Source organism: Sphaeramia orbicularis, chromosome 12 (genome assembly GCF_902148855.1).
Source record: "Sphaeramia orbicularis chromosome 12, fSphaOr1.1, whole genome shotgun sequence".
NCBI classification, from domain to species: domain Eukaryota; kingdom Metazoa; phylum Chordata; class Actinopteri; order Kurtiformes; family Apogonidae; genus Sphaeramia; species Sphaeramia orbicularis.
The window spans coordinates 53,545,026-53,565,651 of NC_043968.1; positions in this window are offsets into that span (position 1 = coordinate 53,545,026).

Here is a 20,626-nt window from a genome sequence, read left to right on the forward strand (position 1 = left end):
TTTTGCTTTATATACATTCAGTTCAGTCATGGCATGCATGTTAAACACATGATCCTTAGAAGACTTGTATCAAGGCTTTGTAATGCTAATGTTTTCCTTATGATTACTGAAATGTGGGCAGAGCATTGTGCTACACTGAATGAAACTTGCCCTCCTGAATTTTTCTATTTCTTCCAGCCAAGGCTCTCTAGTTTGTGGTTGTTCCTTGGCTGTGAGTCATAAAAAAAAAAAATGAAATGTACTCTCGTGGGAACTTCGATTCATTCGAACCTCTCTGTTTCGTCTTCAATGTCAAGGCCCTTTTACTTTGAGTTCTCTAAATAAAAACACATAGTATGGTACGTGTGGATTTATTTGGGAATTCTGTCTTGTGTTCTCGGTGCTAATGGGTGCAAATTTTTAAACATTTTAGAACTTGTGTTTCTATTTTTGGTTCACCTTCTGCTTTTAATTGGATGCATTTGTTAAGAGGTCTACTTACGTAAAGGGACATGCCCTCATCCTTTTCTGTGATTTTAATCTTTAAAGTGTTGAAATCTGAGTGTCTGACCGTAAAGTAATTCTCTTTAAGGGTTTACCTCCAGCGTTTTGCTCTCAGTGTCTGCCTCTACTTCATCATACTCTCAGTATCAACTCTGCTGAAAATGATTAACCACCCGATATGTGGAGTGAAGAATAATTTCAATCACACACTGAGAAAATAAGCTGGAAGGGAACAGAAAAGAGATGCACCACAAGTATGACTTACAGGCACTGACATCCGTGTACCAAAGAGGGTCACCTCTTAAGAGTCATTTTAACAAATCACCACAACCTCAAATGATCTGTGCAATTAGTCAACCATCCAGGCCACAGATTAAATTCATTTGATCAGTTGTCAGTGTCAGGTCAATAGGCACTTTCACACCCAACAGTTCTGGAAACTTTGTGGTAGGAATTACCAAATGGGGATCGGCACCAAAAATAACAGGCTTTCAAGGCTCTTTATTCTACTTCTAATCACGACAGCAACAGGAACCATGGAGTGATATGGTCGACAGTTGGCATAGCAACATCTCGCATACAAAATAGCATACATAGCTGTGAATTAAACTCCCAGCAGTATATGAGGTCATCGTTGAGCATCAAACAGTAAAATGTAAGATAAATGTGAATGCAATAGTATATACGCAACACTCACAAGAGACCATTTCCCTGCACCAGATTTAGGCTAGTTTTCATACAAATGGGCTGTGTTAGTGAAATATTATTTTAATTCAGATAGCTGAAGTCTTAAGTTTAATCACATATTAATCAGTAGTAGTTAGGATTCTGTTGTTTCACTAGATTCGTTTATTTCACTGGTTCGTGGGAAAGTTCTTAGGATAGTATGGGTCACATCTTGGTCAACATACTAAACTGACAGATTTATGAACGCAGGACTTAGGTTTTGCCTTAGGCCAGTGTTTTCCAACCTTGGGGTCGGAACCCCATGTGGGGTCGCCTGAAATTCAAATGGGGTCGCCTGAAATTTTTAGTAATTGATAAAAATTAAAGCTTACTAAAAAATATGTATATGGTGAGTTGACAGAGACAATCCCAATCCATAAAAGACATAACAAACTGTGAGTCTGAAGCTGAAGCACTGTGGTACTGTTTATCTTTCAAATGTTCATTGTGGTCGGTTTCAGATGCTGCAGCTCTTTCATAATTCATAGTTTGAGTTCTTGTTTGTGCAGTATTAATTGTCAGCCTTGTAAATCCAAGCTGGACTGACTGTACATATCCTGACCAAGGAAAATAAAATTCTCCCGTAGTGCAGTAATCTACACCTGGCCGTCCATAATAATATACATTATATAGACTATATGTCATCTAAAATTAACGTTTATTTGAAACAAACAATTAATTTTAGCAAAAAAAAAGAGTCTCCATTTAGAATATCTGGGGTCGCCAGAAATTTGTGATGTTAATGGGGTCACCAACCAGAAAAGGTTGGAAACCACTGCCATAGGCACACTTTTAAATACACATGCTTACATAGGAGCGTAAACCACAAAAGATAAGATGTAAAAACACTGTCAGTATAGAGTTAAACATCTGCTTGATTGAAGGGTTAGATAACTAGCTCATTGTTGCTGATCCAACGCACTTAGTATAGGGTCAGCCCATTATTTGGGGGATCAGGCTACAAGGATTATGACAGTGATGCGCATTGGAATATATGGATCCATTTCCTGATCGGTGTGGACACTTAGCACTGAGTTGTATTTTGTTTTTGGTCAGATCAAGTCAAAAAATGTAATTTAAAAAAATGAGACTGAAAAGAATCCGGACTTATTCTTGGAGCTTCCAACAAAAGAACACACTAACATTAGTCTGATTAAACTTGACGCAACACAGCTTTTTGCTTCTTTATCCTGCCGGGATGCGCTTTATGTATGTTATATACAGTTACCGTCAAAGGTTTTGGCTGTGATATACAATTTTTTTTCCCCCGCAATGTTTTGTTTTTATGTTACCCCAAAGAGCAATTTTAAGCATTGAATGAGTTTCAAAGACTTGTATTACCAGATCACATTTATGAACTCTAAGTTGGTGTCACTACCAAAACTTTTGGCCACGACTGTAGGGTTCAAGATACCATAACTTTTTTGCAGAAGCTGCCCCAGCAGGCTTTGGAATATTTAATGCCTGTATCACTAGCATCCTATAAGTGATGCTATATTATTTTCAGTCTATTTTTGTCATTGTGGTCTTTCATTCTTTGTAATCCTGTGTCGGCTTGTTCATGTTTTCTGAGGTGAATAGAGATCCAGAATGTATATTTTGGCTAAACCGATTAAAGACCATTGTGTATTCTAATTAATTATACCAGCTGCATAAATTCTGGACTTCATTGATGTAAACAGACTTCCATTTTACAGTTAATTTTAGGGCTTTTGTTTTAAGTCCTTTCTTTATACGATTTAATTATTTTGTGAAAGGCCTCGAAAACATGGTGGTATCTTCCAGTCCTGTACTTCCATCTGCACCAGGTCAATTTAAGTTCACTGTTAACATACCTATCCAAAAACAGGAGCTAAAATACCCGTAAAACATCATTGTAAGAACTGAAGTAGTCCCTCGTTTCTGTGGTGCAAACACAAACAAAGGGATTTTTTTTCTAACAGTTACGAAAACTATGAAAGGTTCCTGCAGTGCAAGTGTAGTTTGAGGCTATTTCTCTGTGAAGCTTAAAACTGCGTATGACTTTGTCACCAATTTTTCATCAAATCTGTAAAACCCAAGTCACAGCCTAAGAATCATAAATCTGTAAGCCTTTCCATGAATACACACCTGAATCTCTTCCCTCATGCTGAACAATTTTGAAGTGTACTCCACCTTAAACACTCCATTTGTTTACAGACAGAGCCGGTGGGTCACTTGGTCATTTTCAGATATTTGTCATGACGTGCATTGTGGGAAGCGGAGCGCCACGAAGCCGCATTATAGCTGCAGTGACAACAAACACAGAAACGGCTTCATTGCCTCTTGCTATCGTGGCTTTTTTTTTTTTTTCTTCTTCTTCTAAATTCCTAAAACTTTATTGACATTGTTGGTTATACTATATTAATCATCTTCAGTAACTGTCTGTTGGATTTTTTCCTCCTCCAGCCTTAACCTTAACCAGCCCCCACTGGAACTTCTGATTTAAAAAATTTAGACTCATTTTCAGCTGTTTTTTTTTTTTTTTTTTTTTTTTTTTTTTGTGAAAAATGCTGAAAGATTGGCTTCCTTGAACTTGTATCATTTATGAATATGAGTATGTGTGATGAATTCCAGTCAGGGTTTTATTCCTTCACGGCATAAAAACAACCTCATAAGTTCATAGAGACAAAAACACATTAGCCTTGATTTAGCCTTCCTTTAAAGGTTACAGGTCAGTTTTAGAATTCATTTTAAGACTTTGCTGATAAAATTTAAAGTAGTGTGTTGCTGCAGCCCCAGATCCGGTCTCAAGCAGGACTCTTCTGGCTGTTAAGACTAGGATCAAGACTGAAAGTAACCAGGCTTTTTCAGTCAAGGTCAGTTCTTGATCAGAAACTAGTAGTGACATCATCAATTTATATCTTTTTTTTTTCCCCCATCTTTTTAGAAAGGCCTTATACTAATATATCTGTTTTCCTTTAGTCTAGTCAGCACAATGGAGAGTTTTATTCAGTATTTATTCAGTGCAGATCTCTGTTCTGTGTATTTTTAGTGGCCTCTTTCTGTTTATTTCAGTGTGTTGGATTGTTTTTATCTGAATTTGACTATGTAAAGCTCAACAGTGGTTTTAGAAATTGGGTTGGGAAAGTTATTCGCCAAGCAGTATCAAAGATGACAGTCATATCAAACATCCATTAAACTGCAGATCAGAGTGAAAACAAGTTGACACATAAAACAAGTGAATAGGTTCTAAGGAAGAAGAAAAATCGGGTTTCACTGAAAATAAAAAACATGATGGAGGAAAAACACGATTCCCATCAAATGCGTTAAAATCAAAGAGCATTGTGCCTGTTTTGACAATGTAAGGACTGGAAGCTGCAGATATTTGAGTCAAAATATAGGAAGTTCAAGTAAAACCTTGTCAGAAAAATAAATAACCAAGTAAAGCAAAGATATCTAAAAATATCTGTACTATGTCAATGATGAGAGACAAATGTGTGTGTTTGTGTATATATACTTTTGTGAGTTATGCCATAAACGACACAATTGTCCATTTAACAGATCATTTTATGAGCGATGAATGTCCCAATTTGTTGTAAACTGTAAAGAACCATCTAGTTTCAGCTAAATAGACAGCATATCTCTTTACATATGATACACAAATATTTGAGACATCTTAAATGACACTCAGTAGGTTTACATGACGACTTAAAAAACCAAATTATTGCCTTTGCCAGACTAAAACTGGACTTGTAAACGAATTAGCTCAACTGAAATCAAAATTTTAATAGTTGTACTAACACATCCAGGTAATGTGATTGAAATTCAGTCTAAACCTGCTTGTAAACAGACAAGTCGAACTGGAACGGGACCAGGTGTTCTGTACATGCACTAAAGTTCTACAACAAATCCTGACCTGGAGGACAAACATCATGCATCTCAAATGCACAAAAAGTCGAGCAAACAAAAAGTATGTTGTGTCCAAATTTGCAAGTGTCGTGCCAGTTTACCTCTGGGTTGCGAACTTGCTAGCTTGCTATTAACTGGTCTGTGATGTCATGTGTTGGCCGGAAAAAGCTGAAAGATTGCATATATCTACCACAATAGCCCAGTTAAATGGCTGTGTATGTTAACGTATTCACTTAAGATGACGTCACCTTCGCGACTTTCCCTTTTGGAATAGAGGGTATGCACATGACGTCACAGCTAGCGGAAGTCACCGTGGTTACGCCCACTGAGTGGCAGAAAGAGGGTGATAAGTAGTGGCTTTGGCTTGAATACTGCGAAAACTTTAGAACAATCTAAAAAATGGGGAAGAGCTGTTGTGCCATTGATTGCACAAATAGATTTAAAAAGCACTCGGAGCTATCGTTTTACCGGTTACCTAAAGCCAAAGACAGAAGAAGCAGATGGATTGCTGCAATTCGTAGAAATAACTGGAATCCAGGCAACGAAAGCTGGATTCATGTCAGGTAACGTTAATTTATGCTGTGTTCTTGTGTAAAATCATACCTTAAATTACGTATCGTTTTGGCTGAAGTTACTTCTTATTAAAGCTCTTAATGTTAACATCTGTCATTTAGTTCTATATTACATAACTGAAACGTTTTTGTCTTCAGTTGTGTGATTCTGAACCTTGTGTTCTACATAATTTGTGAACTAGCTTAAACTGAGGCTAACCTAGTTTTCCAAATAAGGGGGTACTCTAGCACAAAGCTGTTGTAGCTGTGTTGTATCAACTATTTGATGTTACCTCTACTTAAATCTCCAAAGTACCAGTAGATCATCCACTCACTTGGGTCAATACTAAGGGTTCAACTCCAGTAAATCAGTAGTGAACTGTGAGCACTACTGCTGGGCCTTTACCTTGGCAATCACCGCCAAGAAAATACGTCTGCACTGACAGAAAACCTCAAAAACAATAGTATGTTGAACTGAAAGCACTCACCAGCTGTAATCCTCTAATTAACGATGACGAGGATGTCAACAACTCTTTGGCTCTTGTATGCTTTCAGCCTTCGCATTGTGTATTTTCCTGGTGTTGAAATCAGGTTCATATAAATGTCAGGATACGTGATTTCAGGCCACATATCAATGTTCGTAGACCACTTGTTTGGTAGCTTGTATGGATCCATGTCCAGTCCAGCTGTCTTTAATTTCATGTTATATTTCACATTTTTCCAGGTCTCGCTGTAGTTACTGCTATGCTCCGCCATGTTGAGTCGGTTTGTTTTTGCCACTCGGTCTGACTTAGAGGGGTGTGGCCCAGGGGGGAAGTGACGTATGGGCATTCCCTCTATAGTCACAGTTTGACAATTCAGCAGCTCTACAACAAACTGTGACTTTGTTGACTAGTGACATTAACAGATATCACTTGTTTGAATGGGATTAATAAATAAATAAATAGATTTATTTATTGCATATCATTTATATATATCTAATAGTACTCGCCTCTCTCACCACTGACTGTAATGTTTTTTTCCTGATATAAGGTCCCATGTTGCACATCTATAAGGGGCAGCACCCCAGCTCTTTGTAAAAGCACAGTCAGGTAAAATGAGCTTGAAGAAGATCACAGGAGCACGACTCTGAAAGACTTTCATACATTTAAACAGCGCTGAAACCTGAAGCAGAAACAAGGACGGAGGAGCTGCAGCTTGAACCCTGTGGAGTTGTGCTTTTGATGTCATGGCCTCATATCTGACATTTCCCCAGTGTTTCTCCTTACTCCCTGTTTGCCTCTCTCACTTTAATCTTCTCTTTTGCTTTATACTCTAGTCTTGAATGAATAGATGCATCTTGAAAACAAACACACAAAGCTCTTCCATCTACTGTCGCAACATGAGGTATTCTTTTAATCTGCTGTAATCAGCTGCTATGTTTTCATACATCAAAATGACCCATAATAGGCTTATTGCTTTCATATCTTCACCAGTTTTCCTGCTTTGTGCTTTAAATTAACTTAACAGCGACTTATCTGTGTATCTATGATGAGAAATAACTTTCAGAAATGTTTAATATCTAATATCGTCTGCACTTTTACATACACAATATGTGGAAATACGATGGGAAGAATCCCACAGATACGCAGACAAAGCCTCTGCCTTTGCCACTACACATGAAAATCAGGAGTGGATTAAAGACAATGGAGCCATTCATGTCTTTCAAAACAGATTTTTTTTTTCTCCTCCCTTTTCTGGCAAAAAAGACAGTATTCTCATCAAACAAAGTTCTATCATCCATATCCACATACGAGCTGAGCACACTGACAAATCAGCAGAGTTCTGCAAGTTCTGTGGGTGTTGTTGCATGGATGGCTTTTCTTTGGCTTGCACTCACTGATGCTATTCCTGCCAATCAATGTTGCCTCCTATTTACAAAAAAGCTGTGTGAAGCAGTGCTACTATATCTGAAAAGAATGTGCAGGGATAAAACGGTGAATACGGTGCATATCTCATTTTGACATATGACTTGAGCTAAAGCTGCAGAACATTGAACACAGAGAAAATACATACTGAAGAACAATCCTGAGTTGGCAGCTAGGGAATTTTAACTGGGACATAGAGGGGGAAAAAACCATCAAATTAAAGCAAATGTCTGTAATTGCAGTATACAGTTTCCAATGTTTTTGTCTGTTTTAATGCATGTTCTGGTTCACTGATCTGACAGGTTTTTGATCCTTAAATTACCATGTTTTTTTGTTTGGTTTTTTTTGATGTAACAAATAACAGTAGTCGCTTTTCCATTGACCCTCAAATTGGGCAAATAGAACTTGCACATAAAAATTTACCTAATGGAAAAACAACAATTTCGCCAAAAGTCTCATTTTTCGATTAAAAGTTTTTGCGCTGGTAAGAGGTGGTTTTTTGGGCGTAGCTCAAATGGTATGTCATGCAAAACTGCAATGGAAATACCTTTTTTTTCGCAACTAGTCAGGTGACTTAAAAAAAAATAGGAGCAATGGCCCTGTAGTTTACCGGCCAAATTAAAAGCTTTGGGAAATGTATCCAGATGCCATTTATTATCACCCCGTTATGTGTATTTATTATATTACAGAAATAGCCCATGTTTTGGTCATATTCCAATCAGATCTGTAAAAAAGTCCAATTCCAACTTGATATCATTGATATTTACTGATTTATTAGATCAATCCACTTCCTATGTCGTATAATGGGAACATTTTTCAAAGTTGCACCAAATCCAGAATCAGATCCGGATCGAAATAATTTCAATACCTTGTGTTGACATCATCATACAGAAGCTGTATACCAAGTTTGAAGTCAATCAGAACTGCAGTTTCAGAGAAGAAGACGATTGAAATTTTGTCCCTGTAAGAGCCCATGTTAAATTTTCCGTAAGTTCCCGGATCCAGAAGAAGATCCTGATCAGCATGTGGCCATTATGTTTTGGTCATCTCCCCATCAGGGCTGGACTGTAGAAATTTACACTGGATATCATTTATATTTACTGAGTTATTGCATCGATCCACTTCCTTTCTCTTATAATGGGGAAATGTTTCAAAGTCGCACCAAATCCAGAATCAGATCCGCATCCAAATAATTTCACTAACTTTTGTTGACATCATCATAAAGAAGCTGTATACCAAGTTTGAAGTCAATCAGAATTGTAGTTTCAGAGAAGAAGATGACTGAAAGTTTTGTAACAGACGCCGCCGGACGCCGCATGATGACAATAGCTTACGACCCGATAAGCTAAAAATAACCTAAAAACGGACGTTACAACAAGCGAAAACGAAGAGACATAGCATGGTATGTGTGGACACACCAGGAAACCCAATCATTTTTTAATTTAATAATAATAAATTTTATCTGTAATGCACTTTATATTTTTATCTAAAAACCTCAAAGTGCTACAGGCAGGGTACGATAAATACGATTAAAAAGGAAGTCAGAGACTAAAAATAGAAAGTAAGACAGATAAAAACGGTAAAAAAAAGGCAGTTAAAACAGGTGAAGCATGCACAGATGTGGGGAGATCATGGTACGAGATAGAGGGATAATATATAAAAAATAATGAATATATCTGTAAATCAACACCATATTTATGTTCGTGCCATGTTTATGGAATGACTTCTCATGTCATCTCGCAATAAGAAGTAAACAAATCATCGCATTTGTGATTTAATGGAAAAATCAACATTTCGCACTTCTGTTTTTTTTGCCATTTAGTAAATATTGGTAAAGTTTTGCGCAGATGTCCAATAGAAAAGTGATGCTTCCACATGTCTCATTCTGTCCGTGCTGTAGAATATTATATCGGTAACGTTAATAATAGCAAACATCGTGTTGAAGTTGTGCTTCTTTTGCTCATTTCCAAAGGCCAAACAGCAGCTAGATCAAACAGTTTCAGATAGAGTGGAGATAGATTTTTTTCCCGCCTCCACTTGGAAACAGTTGAAACTATGAATTCAACTCCATCTGTTTATTGCACCATAACATTGTAGGGATATTTATACTTTCAGCAAATGCAGGGCAACACTTATGTGGACTTCTGTTCTGTCCAATGTTCACTCTATTTCCATGTCTATTTTGTCTCCATCTTGGGAAATATCTGCCTCTCCTTCAGTTTGTTTGGAAGATACTTGCTAACTTTGTCTATCTGCTATTTACTGCTGTTTGGGGAGCAACAGCAGGTTTCTTAGGATTTTTTTTTTTTTTTGTGTGTGTGTCTGTCTTTTGTTGAAAACAGCTGCGTGCTGCCGGAACAGGATTGGTGAAAGCAGTGACTGCACCAAAACAATAAAAAGACAAAACAATGAACTGAAAGACAATGAAAAGCTTTGTGGAGTTGAGGTTATTCAGCTGCGGAGGCATATTATAATTGTCTGTGGACTAGGTGCATTTCCAGATACATACTTATTTGATGTAAAACATTGATTAGCGCAGCTCCAACAAAATCTACCAGCGTAAGGTTTTCTACATGAACATTATTTAAACATATTTTGTCTTCATTAGTCACTGCAGGTAAAACTGTGGTGTGTAATGTGGAGTTTGTCACGTTTAACCTCACTTTTGTTCATTGCCCAGTTGTATCAGTGCTCCATCCCGCCTGATAAGTATCATATGTTATGGTTGATCATTCTCGTTAATGACCTTTAATGTAATTAAAGTGGTCTGAAAGGAAACAAGGATTCTACCCATTTCTGTAGATGCTGAAAATCCTGATGATCCAAAATCTGCATCACAGCTTTTTTGAGACACTTAAGTGATTAAATACATGATTGACAGCTGAAATTGCAGATTACTGATCAGATTCAGGCCCCATCAATGTGCTAGAGACTTACTCAATGACTTGCACTTGTTTTTCATAGTTTGACTCGTTCTGTAAATTATTGTATGTCGTAAGTGTGTGTTGTACTTCTTGCTGCCTCTTGGCCAGGCTCTTAATCTCAATGGGATATTTTTTCCCTGGTTAAATAAAGGTGAAATAAAATAAAATAAATGTTCTCCATGTTTGGGCCTCTTGTGCACAAAAACTGATATTTTTAGCAACATCACACTCCATTTTACTCAGGTCTTTTGTTGTTTGGTGTAATGAAGCTGCACCTGAAACATCAAATCCAGGTGCATAAATCCGTGTATGACCTGCAGTAGATTTAGGTCAGTGTGGATATGTAGACAGACCAGACTGGACCGGCGTTATGGACAAATCCACATCATATAAAGAATACACTTCCACAACCAACACTTAACCCTTTATCAGGCAACTGACCATTTTTGGTAATTTCAGTACACATTTCAAGACAATTGATCAGCACTTATGTTGGTCTAATGTTCTAAAAGTGATCTTCTAATGTTCTAAAATACATGTTCCTTTCATATTACATGTATTTTTCTTGTATGTTTTTTTAATATACTATATAGGCCTACTTCTTGAATTGTTGGTTTTGTTTATTTTTTTTTTTTACCCTGCCCCCCTGAAGGGGAGGCAAGGAGTATTGTTTTTGGTTTGGTTTGTTTATTTGTTAACACTCTAGCAGTAAATCTATTTGTTAAATTCATACTAAATTTGGCTTATAGATTGCCAGTAACACAGAATAGACATGATTACATTTGGGAAAAGTAGATCAAAGTTTAAATTTTTTATGAATTTTTTAAATCTTCTTTTCCCTCCATTGACTTATAATGGGCGAAATGTCTGTAGCAGTAAAACTGCTGGTTAGGTTCATACAAAATTGACTTTACAGATTGCCAGTGACCCAGAATGGATCACATAACATTTTGGGAAAATTAAGTCAAAGTTCAAATTTTTTATGAATTTCTAAAATCTTCATATTTACTTATAATGAGTGAAATATGTGCACGGGGCGGGGTTCATTGTGCCTGGCACCACTTGTTTTGTTTTTGTTTTGTTTTTTTGCTACATATGTGCAAGGAATCAAATGCGGTAACGTCATTGTTCTTGATTTTCTACATGACAGTATTACTTTTATGAAATTTTTCTAAATGTTTTTTGAAGTTTTAGGTTCTCCAATAACACTACGGTTGAAATGTTGAATTTCAGAGTATTTATAAGAGTTATTTCTACGAGTGCCCTATAACCTCCTAAGAACTAGGAAATGTCAGCAAAGTACAAGCTTTTTTGTTTTTTATTAAATAAGTGCCTATATTGGAAACATCATGGTGCAACAGTTTTTTCAGATGCAGTTTTTAAAATTTCTATGGAATGTCCTTTGTGGTGGACAGTTTTCTTTTCTTTCTTTTTTTTTTTTGTATAAAGTTGTGAAACTTTTCTACACAAATGTGAACAGAAAACCCATAGCTGGGTCTTAGGAGGATAAAGGGTTAACCCTATAACACCAAATGTATCATATTTCATACATGAGTTTTGAAGCCCTCTACATGACCTCAGTGATTTTTTTTTCTTGAAAACCTGATGGATACAATTAGATACATGCAATACACAGATAATCCACCAGGGAGGCCTTTCCAGTGACACTCCAACAGGGGTGTCAAGCTCATTTTAGTCCAGGGGACACATTCAGCCCAATTTGATCTCAAGTGGACTGGACCAGTAAAATAGTAGCTTAATAACCTATAAATGATGCCAACTTTTCCTTTGTTTTAGTGCAATACAAACATTAAATTATGAAAATATTTCCATTTACAAACTTTCACAAAAAAATGTGAATAACCTGAAAAAACTGAATTTTTTTTTTTTTTTTTTTAAAGTGCAATTTTAACAATATTATGCCTTATCACTTGTACATGTGCATTAAACAAACGTGGTAACAGGCAGAAAATTGTTAAAATTGCACATAATTTTCTTAAGACATTTCAGGTTGTTCATATTTGTGCAGGTTATTCACATTTTATTGTTATTGGATAGTTTGTAAATGTAAATATTTTCATAGTGTAAGTGTTTTGTTTTTTTTTTGCATTCAATCAAGAAGAAAATTGAAAATTTGTAGTTGTCAGTTATTTATAGATTATGCTATTATTTTACTCGATCACATTGGTCTGTTTGTGGAACCTGAACTAAAAAAAGTTTAACATCTTTGATTGTTAATACCTTCAGCGTACTTTTTGTACTTCGCAAATTCATCCCCCTTTAGGGGGCCAGTTTTGTCCCGCGGGCCGCATGTTTGACACCTGTACACTACAAGATTGTCATTAATGAGGAAGGAGGCAGAAATTTGCCAATTTTGAAAAGGAATTTCCAATTTGTTAGACATGTTTGTGTTATATTAAGTTTTTGTTTGTTCAAAAATAATAATGTTTGAGCATTGACACCTGATGTATCAAATGTGATGCAAAATTAAAACTCATACATGGAAATTGATATTTGAAAAAAAAAAAAAAAAAAATTGGGTTGTTCAGAAGGACTGATGAAGGCTCCAGTTTCAAAGAACTGGAATTTTCTGTCAGTGATTTAATGGTTCAGGCTTTACAGGGTTAATGCTGCTGTGAAGAAAACTCTGTCACATCTGACTGATGCTCCAGTCGCTCTAACACTAATCAGCTTTTCTTACTCAGTTATTTTTAATAAAGTAAATTTTATACACTACCATCATTCAGAGGTTTATTTTTTTGATTTTATGGTAGTTTTTATTCCATTCTATTCTGTTTTTATGTATTTTATTTAATATTTTATCATACTTTCATGCTGCAAACACCTAGACCAGGGTAACTGTATTTCTTTCTATCATGTCTATTGATTGAATGACAATAAAGCTGAGTCTGAGTCATTTTACTTGATATCACGTTTGGGTTGAAAATACAAAAATTAGCAGAAATGTTCAGTGTTGGCTTTGCTTGAGCTTGATAATATTGGAAACTATAGGTTATATCAGGGTGTAATTTGTAATTTGAAAACAAAAAAAAGAGGGGTGGATGACTGTTTTCATGTAAATATTTCACAAACCATATAGACCATGATGCTTATAATTTGAAGGAGTATTTTAATCCATCAAGTGAAACACTATTTTTACTACTGTATATTCTATGACCTGTCACTTATTCATAGAAGGAAGTCTTAACAAAACAAGTGGTTAAATACAAAATTATGTGCAAAAATTTAATCACACTTTAAGCAACAAATATTTTCATGACGTTTTGTTTTGCAAATATCTGTACAATGCAAACTGCTCCAAAATTTCAGACAAGCCGTAGTTAGTGTTGTCCAACCTGTGGACACCGTGGATAATACTGGACGTAGCAGATGCAGAGGCTTTAGTCTGTCATGAAGGTGAAGCAGCAACAAGTTCAGTTGAAAATTTAAACTTCCTTAAACAACAGGTCACCAATATTTAGTGTAACATTGATTTGGACTGAGAGGAGAAAGCTGTGGGATGAAGGTGTGTATATTTTAACATACTTTTGTGTTTTTCTTCCTGATTTTAGCTCCTGCGGCTTAATATTACATGGGCCTTAATAAATGATCGTGGCTGTTGTTATTTATGCATAATAATCCACACTGCAAAATGCATCAGAAAATGTTATTCACAGAGGGAAAGGCTGCCAAGTGCACTAGACAAAAAGCCCAGAGGAGACATTGTCTTTCTCCCAGGCTGCAGGAAATTCAATTTGTAAAGTTTGGACCAAATTAGAAAATGGAGTAGCATATTTATTTGCATTGTCATAATCTTTGGTGGATGTCCTCTAGCATGTCATATAATTTTACTACGACTAAATATAAATATAAATAAATCCTTCCTCTGTTAATCTTTGGCTTTTACTGACACTGTAAAAACAGTTACTGTGTCATGTCCAGTTTTAAAATAGCTGCTATTGTGCACTTGCACTGTCTGTCAAGTGCCATGAGAGTTTTCCACCCAACATATCATTTTTATTCTAATGTGTATGCGGGCCACCAGTCATGCATTTCTCTAAAATACAGATCCTCTCACTTATTCAGCATTCTGTCAGGGAGAGCTGCGTGGCAGAATTCAATTTACTGCTCTGCACAGCCTGCTGAAGGCAAAGAATGTCGCCTAGCTGTCGCTTATAAATATGGATTTGGCCCACACTAACTGCTATCAGAGTGTTTTGGAAAGCCCTAGTTTCCCTTAAATGTAAAAAAAAAAAAAAAAAAATCATCATGTGTGTTTACTCATTGAGAGTCCTGGCACGTGAGCGACACATTTGAGATTGCTGGTCAGAGCGATTAAGAAACCTCAGATTACTTTCACACATTTGGTCACACTCGCCCTCATGCAGAGGGCATTTTTTCCCCAGCTCATGAGCGTTAAAAGGCCATGCCAGAAATACTGAATCACTGACAGGCACCATGCCCAGAACAACTTTACGTGATAACTTCCTCCTATCTGCCGCACAAGCCCAAGGAAGTTTGGCAGCCCCCGAGCAGATGGAACCAGATCCTTTCATGGATACGCTCCTGCTGGGTGTCTTGAAGGTATCATGTATCAGAAACAACAGGCTGCGAGACAATGGAAGTGCGTAGCCGATAGGTTTTCCGGCGACTTGAGACTTTCCGCGCTGAAGGTCAGAAGTTCATGATAGCTAGTGTTAAATAAGTATCAGGGGAGTCAGGTAGAGACGGAGAGGGTGCCAGGCAGATATAGACAGGTCATTTCCTATCCACGCAGGAGGCCCGAGCTACGGACTCAGCAGTCCTGGATTCAAATGATAACGACAGCTATGGATGCACCCGGTCGCTTCTTTCACAAGGCCATTCCTTCTCATCAGCCTCTCAGAGGGAGAGTTCAGCCGAGTCAGCACAACACTGATAAAAACGCCGCTATGTGGCCCGCGCTATTCTTTGATACTTTATACTTCACTGTGGAAAAAACACACAGAGGTTCTGCCTCATGGAAACCAATTTAATCCCCTCTAATTCCATCACATTTCTTAAAAGACCTCCCTCAGTCATGACGGAAGACGTGAAAATAATAAAAACACTGCGTCGAATAATAATTCCAGATCCAATTTTCCTTTCTTCCTCTTCACAAAACTAATGTCTGTGTAGGTTCTCTTCTGCCAAAGTCATCGTTCTTCCTCTTCTTCCGAGAAGAACTACCAAGATTTGCAAAACTAAGCTCAGTGACCTTTTTAAATAACTGTTATATTGAATTTTCTCCTCAGCCTTCACTGAAAAATAGTGGAATCTACATATGTAAAGGAAGGGCCTTGTGTAACATGTTTTTTTTTTTCTTGTAGTTCTTATCTGAAATTCAGAAAAGAGTGTAAATGACCTGCAAAGTAAACATGATGAGTTCCTTCTGTGCCACCAGCTGTGTCAGAAAAAATGTTCACAAATTATGAGGTGTGAGGTTTTCAAAATAAATTGCTTCAAATGTTTGACAAGTCCAATAATAATATGAATAATAAAGTGACAAACTCAGAATTACAGCAATATTGAAACATTGGCCCAATCCCAATTCAGCCCTTAGCCCTCCCCCATACCCCTCCCCCTTGGCCCTTGCACTTGACGCTACCCGTTGAAACAGAGCTGCAAGGGGTAGGGGTTGAAACATTCTCCTATGAAACGGGACAACTCTTTGCGATCTTTGCGGTCATCGATGCCGCTATTAACAGATGCGACAATTTTCTTTCTGAATGAATTCTCCATCCCATCAGCAGCTGTAACTACCTCTGTTCCATTGGCTTTGGTCATTTTTTTTTACAGATATCAAATATAAACCACAGAAATGCGATCTATAACACATTGAAACAGCATTAAACGGTCGATCAAATGATTAAGTTGTTTAAGAAGAAAATACATACATTTGTGTGTTTCTTTCATCACACTGCTGCACTTTTTGGCTGTGTTTACCTCCATCTTGCTAACAATTCGAACAGAATTATGGGAAATTTCTCCTACCCCTCCATTCGTAGTGTGGTCCTGAAAAGTACAGCCCTCCCCCTCAGCTTCTCCGCTCTGTCTAATCGAGAATCGGGATAACACTTACCCCTTTACGTGTATGGGCAAAACGGAGGGGGAGGGGTAAGGGGTGAATTGGGATTCAGCCTTAAACTCACATACTATGTTGATACTGCAAAGAATATTCCAGATCTGGAAAGAAAAGGTGAAAGTGCTAATTTAAGAGCAAGTTTTCATGTATTTCTTGTTTGAAACCCAGTGTCACTATTAAGACGTGTTCACATGCAGCTAAAAACAAGTTCTGTTTTTGGGTGGTGTGAAGGTGTAGTAGTGGTGCAGTAATAGCAGGACTGTCAGGGCTTCTCTCCAAGTCCTCCAACTTCCTCCCATCGACCAAAGACATGCACTTTAAAGGTGGGGTGTCAGATGTTTTCCTGGAGGATTTTTTTACTATATTGCTTAAAATCCCCTTCACACCTCGATTACAACCCATTAATTAAATGCTTTAACACAAAAATTTAAAAAATGTAGTCACCTGTGGAGCGGACAGGACTGAAAAAAACACCATCTAATCATTTGAAGCGCCCAGTCGAAATGACTGAACGGTGATATGTCTATCAAACTCAACTGTCATTTGTCCCTCCCTCCTCTGTGCGTACCCCTCTTCATGCATGAATCGTGTGTTCTAAGAGGTTTGGAGCACTTGTACAGGAAACAGAGCCAGAGCTTGGCTATATTAGTTATATTAGGATGGAAAGTTCACTGACAAACTGTTGTATCACTAACATAAATCAGTAGGAAATGTAACGTTAGTCAGATAGGTATGAACTGGGGCTGTTCTGTAAGAGCAGGGGTTTTGGAGGAGACTGAATGAGTTATGCATGGATTGGAGTCGAAGCCGGTGAATTGTTGCTGTGCAGCGCTCGTGAACCCTCGAGAACAAGCATTGCACGTTTGCCGGTACTCTGGAGGTGTGGCTTCAGAGGGACATCTGAAGAAAGGGGTTTGGACTTTTAAATTGAGTATTTTCAAAATGTAGCTTGCTCCAACCATTTTTCTAAGATCTCCTACCCCACCTTTAAAGGATGAAGTGGTCAAACTAAACTGACCATATGCAGAGTGATTCATTGTCGTCTATGACAGTGGTCCCCAACCTTTTTTGTACTACGGACCGGTTTCGTGCATGAAAATTTTCCACGTACCGGTAAAAGGTATGGGGGTTCCAATAACAAAAAACTTTGTCAGTTCAGAGCATGTGATCTGAAACACTTACACTGTATATCAGACAGTTACAATGATTCTACAGCATAATATCAACTCAGCATAATGAAGAATCAGTCAGAACCCTGGACTTGTTTCCCTGCAACTAGACGGTCCCATCATCTGGGGCTGATGGGAGACACACACTCTAGGTGTGTTCCATAGATCCAGTCTACTACTTGGTAACTGTCATCACAGAAAACCCAGACACACAAAAATGTGAGGTTGGAAATGGAAAAAGGACTTCAGGGCTTTTGTGGTGATATCTGCATATTCTGCTTTGACTTTAATCCAGAATGCACAGAGGTTTGAAGTTGTCTCAAACATGGATGGATGTGCTGGAGCAGTTTTGTGGCGCTTGTGTGTCACCTGTTGTGATGAACCTATAACTTAGGCAGGAATCCTGATATTTCCTTCTAAATGCAGCTTTCTGTTTGCAGGCAGTCTGTGACTCTTCTGCAGCACCATCGTTTCCTCGTTTCTTCCAGAAAAAGTTCTCTGGTGAATTTTGTTTTTGGCTCATTACTTTAGCTTGTGTTACTACTGATTCATGAAACGGTGCACCAGAGTCTAGCTGGTGTGAGGCGAGGGCGGAAAAAGTCACTTTTCAAAATAAAATCTCCAGAAGACTAATGGAAAAAATTGCTTTAATATTAACTTTTTTTTTTCCTTTGCGGCCCGGTACCAAATGATCCATGGACCAGTACCGGTCTGGGGACGGGGGGTAGGGGACCACTGGTCTATGATGAACAAGCGACTTGATGAAGTTGTACCCCACCCTCACCTGATATCACTGGGATGGGCTTCAGCCACCATTACCCCTGACCCCAAAGAGGATTAACACTTCTAATTTTTTGTTTTGTTTTGTTTTGTTTACTATTACCTATTTTTGTGCTGATTTCTAAATGATGAGAGCTTGCCCTTCCTTAAGTTATTTATCCCCCTTCATTATTTTATCTAATGCATTTTTCATCGAAAATCAGATATTTCTCTGATTATGTAGATATTCATAAAAGCTCAGAGGAAATTCAAACATTCTTATATCAGAAGAGAGAAAACTGGGGGGAAAAAAGTAGCTTATAAACAAAATATTGTACCTACACCCACTGTCATTTGTCAAAGTTACTGGTGAATCAGTGTTTGAGAACATGATGCCGTTTCCGTGTTCACTACGGAGCCTCTGAACGTCTAAATGGGTCATATCTGATGGCGATGAAAAACTGAGAAACTGCATTTTACCTGAATTATTTACATGTACCGATAGGATTAATGGATCAGAAGTTATATAACATTTTAGATCAGTAGAGGCTTCACATTGCCAGTGGTAAGTCACTGTAAGTTATTGAATTAAAAATGACTGGTTTTTTGAGAGGAGGGAAAGTTGAAAGTAAATATTCTTTGTGAATGCACAAGACTGGAATATATTTGGGAACTTCTCTGCAGGTGTATGTAGTCAGAGTGAACCAAAACACCCACACAGTAAATATAAGATATTACTGTCCTCCGGCTTGAGTGTTCTTTGAAACTCTGTCAGGCAAAAAAAAAAAAAAAAAAATCCATTTTTGTGCCTTCTGATTAATGATGTGCACACACACTACGCTTGTAGAGGAACTGTTTGTTCTACTTTGTTTGGCCAAGAGCTGGAAAAAAAAAAAGTGGATTAGTCTAGAAATGCTCTGGCCTCTCTATATTCCCTCCACTACAGCCCACTCCCAATGAGACAGATCTAATATGTGCAGATTAGATTATTCATTTCTTTTTTGATTAAGGGGATACGGGCTCATTTTCTGAACGACAAGGATAGAGGTCTGACATGATGAGCATTCACTTGTTTGAGCTAAAGACAAATCTGGCCATAACACAATATTAAATGGGTGAGGAGTCGGTGGCTTGATTTGACGTTTGATATGAATGAGGAGCTGATTATCTGCCCGAGCATGAGGAGCTGCTGTGCCGGCCTGGATTCTGGATCCAACTAATGACAGGAAATTAACCATCAGGGTATTGCACCACTGTCTCTTCGCCTCCCTTCTACTCATTTCTCCTCTCCCCATCTCATCATTTTTTTAAAATAGTTTTTCTTTTCCTCATTTTTCCTCTTCTTCCTCATTTATCTTCTTGTGTTTTCTCCCTCCTTATGTTTCCTCAAATTGTTTATCCTAGTTTTTCCACTTCACTTTTCTCAATGTTTCCTCATTTCTTCTCTCGACTCCTCCTCTTCCTCTCTTCACTCCCTCTGTCCTTCGTTTCTCCTCATATTTGAAGGTGCAGGACACAGAGTTATAAAAACAGCTTTGTTCCTGTCGCTGTCAATGAGCTCAATAAGAAATAGTGACATTGCATTTTTTTTACTTATTTAGTTATTTATCCTGTTTCTTTTGCTCTATTTATTATTATTGTGACTTCTAATTTTTTAAATTTTATGTTCTTATCCTGGTTTTTATCCCAGAAACTGTTTTTTTTTTTTTTTTTTAATCTTCTTGAGGTTTTTATTGTACGGAGCCCGGGAAGGGACATGAAGAGAAAAAAATTTATTGCGTTATAACGCAATAGTTCAAAAGTATTGCGTTATAATGCAATAGTTTTTGCGTTATAACGCAAAAGTATTGCGTTATAACGCAAAAGTATTGTGTTATAATGCAATAGTTTTTGCGTTATAATGCAAAAGTATTGCGTTTAAACGCAAAAGTATTGCGTTATAACGCAATAGTTTTTGCATTGGGATCTGCATTCGGGATTGGACAGGTCGTCAGGTCAGACACACCTGTACCTGCAGTCCTGTGCCCTATGCATGTGTAGTTCAGATGACCGTAACTCTGTCATTATTTGTCCGATCAGAAAAATTCCAACGGTTTCTGAAACCTGACACTCTGTGCTTTATGGACATTCTCGG